The sequence below is a fragment of the Herpailurus yagouaroundi genome, unplaced genomic scaffold (genome assembly GCF_014898765.1).
Source record: "Herpailurus yagouaroundi ecotype Mexico unplaced genomic scaffold, PumYag 140, whole genome shotgun sequence".
NCBI classification, from domain to species: domain Eukaryota; kingdom Metazoa; phylum Chordata; class Mammalia; order Carnivora; family Felidae; genus Herpailurus; species Herpailurus yagouaroundi.
Window position 1 is genome coordinate 57,563,491 of NW_024412395.1, and position 13,454 is coordinate 57,576,944.

The following is a 13,454-nucleotide window of genomic DNA, read 5'->3' on the forward strand; positions in this document are numbered from 1 at the left end:
CTTTATCCAAGGGACACAGGAGTACTGATGCATAGGGGCACTTGTACCCCAATGTTCATAGCAGCACTCTCAACAATAGCCAAATTATGGAAAGAGCCTAAATGTCCATCAACTGATGAATGGATAAAGAAATTGTGGTTTATATACACAATGGAATACTACGTGGCAATGAGAAAAAATGAAATATGGCCTTTTGTAGCAACGTGGATGGAACTGGAGAGTGTGATGCTAAGTGAAATAAGCCATACAGAGAAAGACAGATACCATATGGTTTCACTCTTATGTGGATCCTGAGAAACTTAACAGGAACCCATGGGGGAGGGGAAGGAAAAAAAAAAAAAAGAGGTTAGAGTGGGAGAGAGCCAAAGCATAAGAGACTGTTGAGAACTGAGAACAAACTAAGGGTTGATGGGGGGTGGGAGGGAGGAGAGGGTGGGTGATGGGTATTGAGGAGGGCACCTTTTGGGATGAGCACTGGGTGTTGTATGGAAACCAATTTGACAATAAATTTCATATATAAATAAAAAAAAATAAATAACAAAAAAAATAAAAAAATAAAGACATTTGTATAGTTAAAAAAAATAAAAAAAAATAAACCACAAAAAAAAAGAAGGAAATGAATAAATTCAACTTGAGGTTATTCACTTTGCTGTGATGTAAACCCCTTCCGTGTCCCCAAAATCTCAAGTTAAGTGTACTGAATAGTCATGGATTTCTTTTCTTTTGGTAGAAATCAAGGAAGGGATCTCATCTGTGTCTTATGCTGAGGTGCTGGGGTTAGGATATCAGTATATGAATAGGGGAGGGGCACACAATTCAGCCCCAAACACTATTGTTACATGCAACAATGTAGGTGAAGTCAAATGCACTGTGCAGAGTAAAAGAAGCCAGTGTTTTAAATTTTTTTTAACGTTTATTTTTAAGAGAGAGAGAGAGAGCATGAGCAGGGGAGGGGCAGAAAGAGAGGGAGACACAGAATCTAAAGCAGGCTCCAGGCTCTGAGCTGTCAGCACAGAGCCCAACGCGGGGCTCAAACCCACAAACAGGGAGATCATGACCTGAGCTGAACGTGGAGGCTTAACCGACTGAGCCACTCAGGCGCCCAACCCAGGGTTTTTAAAAGGCTACCTACTGTATAATTTCATTTACTTGATACTCTGGGAAAGCAAAACTCCAAGGACAAACAACAGATCAAAGGATACAAGAGATTGACAATGGGGAAGGGTTTGAGAACAAAGGAGTAGCACGAGGTAATTAGAGGGTGTGGGGTAATGAAACCACTTGATAACTTGATTGTGGTGGTGTTTACACGACCCACGCATTTGTCAAAACTTACAGAACAATAGGCCATATAATAGATTTTCCTGATGTAAATCAAAAATTTATTGTAAAAGCATGGGTTCTAAAGCAGAAAAAGTAACAGTCTGTCTCGTTAGAGAAAGATACACAAGTAGAGCAGACGGGTGAGTGATGTGTGGAGTTTGCCCCCATTGTCATACACGACCCCTAACCGTCTTTTCACCCCTTCTCCTCAGCACACTCAAACTGGACTCGTGAAATCATGATTACAGAAACAGGGGTTACTTTGTGTTTTCGGGGCTTCCTCTCAAGGCGAATTCCTCTGAGGAAGTCAGGGTCTGGCGGCTTCCATAGGTGCCAGGTCTCTGCAGCACCCATCCTGACTCCCAGGCTCGAAGAAGAGAACCACTTATTTGAAATCCCCAGGGACAGGCACCTCGCTCCCCTCATGACCCTCTACTTCTGCTCTCCACGAGGGCAGAGATCTGACTCTCACTCCCTAGCCCAGGCCTGCCTACTCCTCCTGTCCTTGTGTCCCCAAGCCCCGCTGTTTGTGAAGCCAGCAGCCCTGCCATACTCTTCTACACGGGAGGAAACCGTTATTTTGGTCATACTGATATTCATGGCTATTTGGAATAAACCATTATCGCCTCATGCAAAGCGTTGATAGTGCAGTCTTTTACTTGTATTTCTTTGTTCATTTATACGTTATCCGCTACCCAAAATGAGGGTGGCTTTAGTTCACTTTTATCAAATAAATAAATAAATAAATAAATAAATAAATAAATAAATAAATATTTATTGAGCTCCTACCATGTGCTAGGGACTGGAGGTATGGGATGAAATCATTGTCCCTGATCTAGGCCTCACAATCTAATAAGGGCAGATGAAAGAAAAGATGGTTATAATCCATTACTGTACAGGCCATGCACAGGCAAACTCAGGCTGTTCTGGAACTTCAGAGAAGGGGTATATATGCCAGTCTGGATATCAGGGAAGCCTTCAGAGAATTGGATGTTAAAACAGGAGCTGGAGCTAACCAAGCAAAGAAGAGTGAAAAAGGATACCAAAAAAAAGGTTGAAATTGTTCAATAAGGCTAGGACACACAGGACACACATTGGAGAGCAGTTGCCGAGAAGAAGGCAAAACGCAGATCATGAAAGGCTTTACACTCCCTCTGAAGGAGTTTATTCAGCAAGCAGGTGCATGGCAAGGTCAGATTTAGAAAGGTTTCTCTGGCAGCGCTGTGGAGGATGGGTTTGGCAGAGAGAGGCATGGAGGCTTGGAGACTGGGAAACACATTTCTGCAGTCTTCCACATAAGAGGAAGTGAGTGGCTAGACCTAGACAGAAGTTAGGGAGATGAAGAAAAGACAGAGTCAAAGTACAAGGTAACTTTGAAATCAATTGTACCCTAAGTGCTGAACGGAGCCCAGACAACTGCAGATGCTTTACCTGGACTTCTGATCTAAATATGAAAGTAGTTATTATATAGACAGTTCTAACCTTTTGATGGCCCATATTGTTCACTGTGTCATTCATTCAATGTTGATAATAAACATGTGCATTCATTGATTTGAAGTGAATTTCAAATGTCTATCCACTCATTTGAAGATTTCTTTTTTTTTTTAATTTTTTTTTCAACGTTTATTTATTTTTGGGACAGAGAGAGACAGAGCATGAACGGGGGAGGGGCAGAGAGAGAGGGAGACACAGAATCGGAAACAGGCTCCAGGCTCTGAGCCATCAGCCCAGAGCCTGACGTGGGGCTCGATCTCCCGGACCGTGAGATCGTGACCTGGCTGAAGTCGGACGCTTAACCGACTGCGCCACCCAGGCACCCCTCATTTGAAGATTTCTAAGGCAACATTTAGAATTTAAAAATATAAACTCTGGAATCAGACAAAACTCGCTCTGGATACTTCCGAAAGATGTCTATTTCCTAAATCATCATACAGCAAAATTGGGGCATATATTTCCAGGAATTTGAATGCATGTATAGATTTGTGTAACCACCACCACAATCGGGAGACAGAACAGCTTCGTCACCATGAGAAACTCCTTGGTGCTGTCCTGTCCCACCCATAATGCCTGGCAACCTTTGGTTGTTTTTCTCTCCATCACCATAGTTTTTATGTTTTCGAGAAGGCTATATAAATGGAATTATACAGTATGCAGCCTTTTGAGACTGCCTTCCTTCATTCAGTATGCTGCCTTTGAGATTCAACCATCCTGCCTCATGTATCAATCAGTTCACTCCTCTGCGTGCTGAGGAGTATGCCATTACATGGCTGTGCCAGTTTGTTTTCCCATTCCCTGTTTGAGGGTTATTTGGATCGTTCCCAGTTTGGCGATTATGTATGGAAGTCGGTTTTGTGTGAGCGTAACTTTCCATCCTCTCGAGTAAATATCCAGGAGTGGGATTCCTGGGTTACACGATAAATGTATTAACGTTAAGAAACTCCCAACTGCTCTCCGGAGTATATTCTGAATGCCCACCAGCCACGTATGACAGTTAAGTTCCTCTACATCCTCTCCAGGACTGGCTGTTGCCAGAATTCTTTTCTTAGTCCCTCGAATAGGTGTACATGTTTAACCCAGCTCATGGGGATTTTCTCCTATGTTTTTTTTCTGAGATTTTTATAATTTTGTGTTTTACATTTAGATCTGTTACTCATGTTCATTACTTTTTTTTTTTTAAAAAAAGCATACAGTTGAGATTCAGGTTCTTTTTGAGCTTATGTATGTCCAATTGTTTCATCATTTGTTGAAAAGACTGTCTTTTCTCAATTTAATCACCTTCCAGTTTGTCAGAAATCACGTGTTCGTATGTGAGTGGGTCTATTTCTGCATCCACATCCTGTCCCACTGATGTGTGGGTCTGCCTCTTCACCAACACCACGGTCCTCATTACTATAGCTTGAGAGTGAGTCTTAAAACTGACCAGTGGGATTACTCCAAGTGTAGTATTTTCTAAAGTCATTTTAGCTCTCCTACTTCTTTTCTCTTTCCACATAAATTTTTAAATTGCTTACTGATGTCTATAATATTCTTGCTGGAATTTCTATTATAATTGCATTCCATCTATAGATTAGTTTGGGGAGAATCAGCGTCTTGTCTATGTTGAGTTTTCCAACCCATAAACAATGATATGTTTCTCCATTTATTTAGGTCTTCTTTCTTTTATACTATCAGCATTTTTAAATTTTCAGCATGTGGATCCTGAATATATTTTCCTAGACTTACATACTTTTTGTGCTGCTGTAACTGGTGTTATTTTTTAAATTTTTAATTGTTCATTGCTAATATAGAGAAATATAATTGATTTTTATATGTTGACTTTGGAGCCTGCAACTTTGCTAAATTCACGCATTAGTTATGGAAGTTGTTTGTAAATTTCTTGGGATTTTCTATATAAACAAACATGCTGTCCTTGAACAGGGGCAATTTTATTTCTTCCTTCCCAATCTGCGTGCCTTTTATTTTTTTCTTGCTTTATTACACTAGCTAGGACTTCCAATATAATGTTTAATAAGAGTGAGTGGTATGAGTGAAAATCCTTGCCTTTCCCCCAATCTTAAAAAGAAAGCATTCTGTCTTTCATGATTAAATATTCAGGGTTTTCTTTTACTTTTTTATAGATGTCCTTCATTAGACTGAGAAAGTTTCTTTCTATTTCTAGTTTGCTCAGAGTTTTTGTCATAAATGCAGGCCGAATTTTGTCACATGCTTTTTCTGTATCAATTTATATGACCATGTGGTGTTTCTTCTTTAGACTGTTAATGTGATGAGTTATATTGGTTAATTTCAAATATTGAATTTGCTTTACATCTCTAGATAAATCCCACTTGGTCACCACTCATCATTCCTTTTACATATTGCTGTATTAATTTTGTTAATTTTTAGAAAACTTTTTATTTACTTATTTTGAGACAGAGACAGAGACAGAGAGAGCACATGCACATGTGCACAAGATGGGGAGGGACAGAGAGAGAGAATCCCAAGCAGGCTCCATGCTGTCAGCACAGAGCCTGACATGGAGCTTGATCTCACAAACTATGAGATCATAACCTGAGCCGAAATCAAGAGTTGGACACTTAACCAACTGAACCATCCAGGTGCCCCTCATCTTGTTAATTTTTAATTGAGTATTTTTGTCTATATTCATGAGGAATATTGGTCTGTAGTGAGGTTTTTTGGACTGTATTTGTCTGACTTTGGTATCATGATAATACTGGCCTTACAAATTAACTTGGAAAGTGTCACTCTTCTATCATCTGGAACTCATTGTGCAGAATTGGTTTTATTTCTTCTTTAAATGTTTGGTAGAATTGACCAGAGAAACCATCTGAACCTAGAGATTTCTTTTACGGAAGGCTGGCTGTTTGTTTTACTACAAATTCAATTCTTTTAATAGTTATGGTTTAATATAATAGTTCAGTTAATCAGATTGAATTTAATAGTTAAATTCAGATTATCTATTTCATCTTGGATGAACTATGCTAATCTGTGGTTTTTGAGGAGTTGATCCATCTCCTAGAAGTTGATGACTTTATGTGTTTAGGGCTGTTTGTAGCATTCCTTGTTACCTGTTAAGGTCTGCAGGGTTTATAACACACACTCTCTTTCATTCCTGCTATTGGTTGCTTGTATCTTTTTTCCTTTGTCTGTCTTACTAGAAGCGTACCAATTTTATTGATCTTTAAAGAACCAGATTTCTTTTGGTTAGTATTTGCAAGGCATATCTTTTTCCATCCTTTTACTTTTGGTCTGTTCGTATCATTATATTTGAAGTGAGTTTCTTATAAACAGCATAGAGTTGGGTCATGTCTTTTTCATCCCTTCTGATTATTTCTTTTTATTGATGTGTTTTGACTATTGACATTATTGGTATGCTTGGATTTAAATCTGCCAGGGGCACCTGGGTGGCTCAGTCAGTTAAGCATCTGACTTTGGCTCAGATCATGATCTTGTGGTTCATGGGTTCAAGCCCTGCGTCGAGCTCTGTGCTGACAGCTCAGAGCCTGTAGCCTGCTTCCAATTCTGTGTCTCCCTGTCTCTCTCTGCCTCTGCCCCATTCACAGTCTCTCTCTCTCTCGCTCTCTCAAAAATAAATAAACATCAAAAAATGTTTTAATCTGCCATTTTCCTACTGTTTTTCTGCTTGTTCCCTTTGCTTTTTTGTTCCTGTTTTACTTTTCTGTACTCTTGAATTATTTGAAGTCTTGATATTCCATTTTGATTTATCTTTTTTTTTTTTAACTATGCTTCTTTGTAAATTTTTTAGTGGTTACTCTAGGCCTTACAATATACATACCTAACTTTTCAAAGAATCAATATTTTGCCACTGCCGGACTAAAGGAATTTGCTACCACAGGCAGACTTTTTACCTTCTCCAGTTTGTATTATGCTTGTCTATCAGACTACATTTATATACTTGAAAACCTTTTCAGACAATAATTTATGTTTTCAGTGGTGAGCAATATTTTAAACAACTTAAGAAGATAAAATGTATTATATATATCCAGACATTTCCTGTTTTACTGCTCTTTTTTCATTCCTGATGTTCCAACTGTCTTCCTGCTTCATGGTCCCTCTGTCTGTGAGCAATTCTTTGAAAGGAGGTCTTCCAGCAATGAATTCTCTGAGTCTGCCTTTATCTAAGAATAGCTTTATTTCACCTTCACCCCTAAAAGATATTTTCACTTGATATAGAATTCTAGGTTGACAGTTCTTTATTTTAAGCACATGTTATGAAATGTTCTGCCACTTCTTTTTGACCTTCCAGGCTTCCGATGGGAAACACACACACAATCTAACTGATGTCTCCATAACAAATGCATTATTTTTCTCTGGCTGCCTTCAAATATTTTTTTGTTTGTATTTAGTTTTCAGAAGTTTGATTATGATATGTCTGGGCACTGATTTCTTTGGCTTTATCATATTTGGGGTTTTCTGAACTTTTTGACCCTGCAGGTTTTTGTCTTTTGCCAAATTTAGGAAGTCCTCGGCCGTTATTTCTTCAAATAATTGTTCAGCAACACACTCTCTTCTCTGAGACACTGGTCACACAAATGTTAAAATCTTTTGTTTCTGACCTATGGGTACTTGATTTCCTGTTCATCTTTTAAGTTATTATTTATGTGGTTGTATTAATATCTGCCATGTCTGTAACTGTTTTGATTGCATTTGCTTTGTTTCTTTTTCCCTCATCTGTCTGCCTTCTCTGGTTTATAGCATTTTATAGGATTCCACTCTATTTCCTCTCAGCATATCTCTGCATAATTATGCTTTAAAAAATTGTTTACCTAGAGTTTACAATACACATTTTTAACTAATCAAAATCCACCTTTAAAAAACACTATAGCACTTCATGTGTAATTCAGCTACCTCATAATAATTCCCAATTTGTCCCTCATATCCCTCATAAGATTGCTGTCATTATTTTCTCTTATTCCTATGCTATAATAACTCAATATTGTTACTATTATTTATCTAAATAGCTATCTTCTAGGTCAATTAAGAATAAGAACAATGAAAGATTTTATTTATCGTCATTTATTCCTTCTTTGACTCTCTTCCTTTCTTTATTTAGAGATGAGTTTCTGACCTATCCTATCTTCCTTCTGCTTGAAGAATTTCTTAAAACATTTTTGGCCAACCAAGTCCTTTGGTGATAAATTTCCTCAATTTTTTGCTTGCTTGTTTGTTTTTGTTTTCGTCTGGCAAAGTCTCTGTTTCTCCCTCACTTTGAAGAATAATTTTTTTGAATAGAATAAGAATTCTTTAGAATATTCTATATTCTGTAGAATATTATATAGAATAAAATAAGAATAGAATTTTAGGTTTTTAGTTTTGGTTTAGGTTTTAGATGGTGTTTTTCTTCCACTCCTTTGTTAGTTGTATGATTTCTGATAGGAAGTACACTGTAATTTTTATCCTTGTTCTTCTATAAGTGGAGCGAGATTTGTCCCCTCTAGTATCTTTTCAGATTTTCTTTTGTCTTTGGTTTTCTGCAGTTTGAATATGATATGTCTTGGTGTGTGTTTTTTGGCATTTATTCGGCTTGCTATTCTCCCTATGTTTCCTGGATCAGTGGTTTGGTGTCTATTAGTTATTGAAATTTCTTGACCATTATTACTTCAAATATTTCTTTTGCTCCACTATTTTGCTGCCATACTAATTATGTATATGTTCTACCTTTTGACATTGTGCCACACTTCTAGATCTTCTGTTCTGTTATAGTTTGTTTCATTCTTTTTCTCCTTGCATTTCAGGTTGGAAAGATTTTACTAATCTATCTTTAAATTCATGGATTTTTTTTTCTCAGCTACATTAAGTCTACTGATGAGCCTAAGACTTCTCTGTTTCTGATACATGGCTTCTAATTTTTAGCATTTTCTTTTGAGTTTTTCCTTAGAGTTTCCATCTCTCTGCCTACAGTACTCATCTGTCCCTGCATGTTGTCTATTTTTTCACTAGAGACCTTCATACGCTTATCATAGGTATTTTAAATTCCCTGTCTGGAGACACCTGAGTGGCTCAGTTGGTGAAGTGTCCAACTTTTGATCAGCTCAGGCCATGATCTCAGAGTCATGGGATCGGGCTCTGTGCTGAGCGTGGAACCTGCTTGGGATTCTTTCTCTCTCTCTCTCTCCCTCGCCTGTCTGCACTCACTCACTTGCTCCTCCTCTCTTAAAATAAATAAATAAATAAATAAATAAATAAATAAATAAATAATAAAAGTACTGACTCTTCACACGGTACTTTTAAATAAATAAATTCCCTGTCTGATAATTCCAACATCTAAATTATACCTGAGTCTTATTCTAATGATTGCTTTGTCCCTTTACACTGTTTTCTGTTACCTTTTTGCATGCCTTGTGATTTTTTTTTTTGAAAGCAGACATGTTACACTAATAGGAACAGAGGAAAATGTGCCTTTAGTGCAAGAATTTATGTTAATCTAGGCAGGAGTTGAGCTGTGTTTCATGTTTGCTGTAGCAACAGGTGCTAGACGTTTCAAATTCCTTTAGTGTCATTGTTCTGCCATTGAATGTCCCTGAATTCTCTTGCTAAGAGTCTGTGTCTCACAGTTCTTGCCACTGTAATCCAGTTATACTGGAGTGCTGTGGTGTAGTGGTAAAACTTCGAGAGAGGAAGCACATCTATAATCCTCCAATTAAATCTGTCATGCGGCAGACTTGTGTCTCCTGGCTGTGATTTTCACAAGTGTTTCTCTGGTGGAGAAGGCCTTTCATCTTGTCCCCCACATGCCTCCTGTTCCCTTCCTTGGCTGGAGTATTCCATTCCATTTTGTTGAGGCTTTGACCCTTGGTGACTATGATTTTTCTCCCTTAGGTGAGACAGGAAGGCTGGAGGGGGGTGGAGTGGGAAGAATTGCCTTCCTCTACTTGGAATAAGTTTTTGGCCAAGCCCTTTCCCCTGTAGAGTGGGTGTTTATTACAGAGAAGGCTCTGGCTTTATTTTATGATGATTATTCTTCCTCTTCCCTGCCAAAGCCGCAAGATGATCTTTTTCAGATATTTATTGTGAGAACTTGATGGGGCTCCTGGAGGTAAAGTCCATGAAAGACTGCAGCCCCCTAGGAATTCCTCACTGTCACACTCATCCACATTCAACCTCCAGCCATTTGTCAAAATTACCATCTGAGTGATATTGCCAGTTTATGGCTCCAGTGGCTTTTGCTTCAGGCAAGCAGGTCTCAGCTGTGTCTCTCTGGATGCACCTGTCACTCTAGACTTGGGGATGGTGTTTAGTCCTGTGACCTCAGTTCTGAAGAATCCAGGGAAGATTAACTTTTAATTGTTTCAGCTTTTTCTTGTCATAAGAATAGGAGTGGTGACTTCCAAGCTCTTTATATGCTGGAGCTAAAACTAGAAGATTCCTTTCCATTTCTGTTGTTTAGCTTGGATAATTTCTATTGATCTATCATTAGGTTCACAGACTTTTTACTGTCAGTTTCATTCTTTTATTCAGCCCATTGTCCTTTTCAGGTTTTTTTTTTTAATTTCAGTTCTAAAATGTCCTTTGAATGCTTCTTTATGCCTTATGTTTCTTTGCTAGGACTTTCTATTTTTCTATTCATTTCAAAAGTGTTGCAGTTAATTATTGGAAGGTTTTTATAATAGCTTCCCTGAAGTCTTTGACAGATTATTCTAGCATCACTGTCATCTTAGAGTCAGCATCTGTTGATTGTTTTTTCCCCCGGGTAAGCTGAGATGTTCCCTGGTTCTTTGAATGCGACGTAATTTTGAATTGTACCTGGACATTTTTAATATTATGTTATGAACTTCTTGGTGTTCTTTAATTCCTATGAGGCTGTTGACATTTTTGTTTTAGCCAGCAATCAATCTAGTCAAGTTCAGGCCGCAAGAGGCAATCTCTTTCCTGTGGGTTGAGGTTCTGGTGTGTGTTAGGCTTTAACAAAGCTATTCTGTTCCATCCCATATGTGCGCCACCCAGTGGTCAGTACGGGACCCGGGCAGCGTCTGTTACTTTATCCTCCAAGTATTGTACATGGTGATCAGAACCAGGTCCATACATGCAGGGTGGGGCCTGGGGTTCGTATATAATTTTATGGGGGTCACTTCCCATAGCTTCTTCCTCTTCATGATCTTTCGAGAAGTTTTTCGTACTGAGAACTGCTGACAAAATGATTTCCTGTACTTTCTGTCCTCTGGCCAGAAAACTGGGGCTTTAGTTACTCTAATAGCACAGCAACAGGGGTTTGCCCTATTAGACAACTCTCTTGGACCAAAGCTCTATCAATCAGAGAAGAAAGTTCCCCTCTCTGAACGTTTTGGCTCTCAAACCCACATCACTACAGGATCGCTTGAAGAGTAGGGTGCAAGATGATGGAGAAAAGATTTTGTAAAAAAGAAAAATGGCTAGGGACACCCGGGTGGCTCAGTTGGTAAAGCGGCTGACTTTCGCTTAGGTCATGATCTCATGGTTCGTGGGTTTGAGCTGTGTCGGGCTCTGTGCTGACAGCTCAGAGCCTGGAAACTGCTTCAGATTCTGTGTCTCCCTCTCTCTCTGCCCCTCCCCTACTTGTACTCTGTCTCTCTCTCTCTCAAAAATAAATAAACATTTAAAAAATTATCAAAAAAAAAAAAAAAAAAGAAAAATGGCTAATTTCCTTACTCTGAGTGTTAGGAGTCTCCTTTCCTGATATTCAACCCAGATTTAGAGTGTTTCTCCTGAAACTCTCTCTGCGCCAGAGTGCCCACTTCCGGGTTTCGGACTGCACAGAGTTCAACTGGAGACAAAAGCGATAGCCCATTTAGTGGCACTTCAAATCCTGATCTTCTTTCCCAATCTGCCTCCTACTATTCATTTTTCAGAGTCATCAAGTAACTGTTCCATGCATTCTATCCAGGTTTTATGACTGCACTCAGAGAGAGAAACAGGGTAGTGTGTACTTAATCTTTTTTTTTTTTTTCAACGTTTATTTATTTTTGGGACAGAGAGAGTCAGAGCATGAACGGGGGAGGGGCAGAGAGAGAGGGAGACACAGAATCGGAAACAGGCTCCAGGCTCCGAGCCATCAGCCCAGAGCCTGACGCGGGGCTCGAACTCACGGACCGCGAGATGGTGACCTGGCTGAAGTCGGACGCTTAACCGACTGCGCCACCCAGGCGCCCCAGTGTGTACTTAATCTTAAAGAGAACTAGAATTTACTAGATACTTAAAACTGGGTAATTCCCAAGCCTCAGTCTCTTCATCTATAAAGTAGGAATGACAAGAATCTTTGTGACTAGAGTTTGGAGAGAGCCAAGGAGACGAAACATGTAAAGTATTTAATTCTTAGAACATTAAAATGTGCCCAACAAATGTTAGCTGCTGTTAACTATTTTCATTAGTTACTATTGCTGTTTTTGTTGCTGCTGCTGCTCCTGCTGCTGTGGCAAAACTGAGAAGGAACCTAGGAAAGCAGTAGGAAGAGGCAAGAGAAAACGAGTATAATTAACAAATGTGAGAAGAGTCGAGGAGACTCTGCATTGTATGTCTCACACTTAAACAGTTCATTTATCATTTTGCTTTAATCATGAACTATTGAAGCTACACGAACAGTATGCCATGCAGCCATCTTTAGTTGTAGGTGACAACAATGTGTTACTGTGTTACTCTACACGCTAGGTACACAGATGGACACGTTAGTCCTTCTTTACTGTCTTCAAGAAAGATAAAGAAGAGAAAGGCATCCCCATGTGTCACCTTCTGGATGAGTATACGGAGGTAATGGAGGTGGGTGTGAAAATAGAAAAATCTTTATACCCTCTTCTTCTGCCTAATTCACTCACGTACAAGATAGCTTTACGTGGTCATTGCCTCTGGTGCAAAATTCATCCATTGTGCCCAGAGTCAACATTTTTAAGGTAAGAACAATAAATAGCTCTTTACTATTTATGTAGTGTCCTTTAGGTGTTATTTAATACGTTATAGGGCAGTGCTAATAGATTGTAAAGGGTGGGTGGTGGTGTCCTGGAAACGAATCCAGATCTTCCACTTCATTCATTCTTAGGTAAACAACTGCTTTTTACATGTCTTTGGATAAAAGTTGACTTTTCCTGGAACATAACTTTGATATACAATGTGGCTTTCTTTACTAAGGCTCTTTGCCATATCCACAGCCTATATATTCTACTCGAAAGCATCAAAGCAAAAAAAGAATGACATCTTCCTACACATGCCCATCGGCTTAGCTCTGGTGAATTCTTTAGCTGTGGGTATTATATGGTAGAATGAATAAGAATTTTTTATTCAGACAGAATTGGATTTAAATTCTGGCTCCCCCGCTTCTCATGCATTTGAACTAGGGAATGTTACTTCAACTCTCAGAAATCACCGTTTCCTTACCTGTAAAAGGACGTTAATAATACTTAGCACAAAGGGCTTCCTTGATTATTAAAAACAATATGTGTAATATATGTATGGTAGGTACGTAAACAAATTTATAGGGCACTGAAGGCATTTTGTGTAAAATGCAGATACACCATTCATGCCCACTTTTTAGAGTTTAAAAAATATTTTTTAATTTATTTTAAGAGAGAGAGAGAGAGAGAGAGAGAACCTGTGCAAGCAGGGGAAGGGCAGAGAGAGAGAGAGAGAGGGAGAGAGAGAATCCCATG

The 13,454-nt window shown here is 38.9% G+C and overlaps 1 pseudogene; it reads right to left on the reverse strand.

Annotated features, from left to right (window-relative positions):
- LOC121030342 (tissue alpha-L-fucosidase-like) overlaps positions 1-4,210 on the reverse strand; it is a 64,259-nt pseudogene extending 60,049 nt beyond the window's left edge.
- Positions 4,211-13,454: the final 9,244 nt, after the last annotated feature.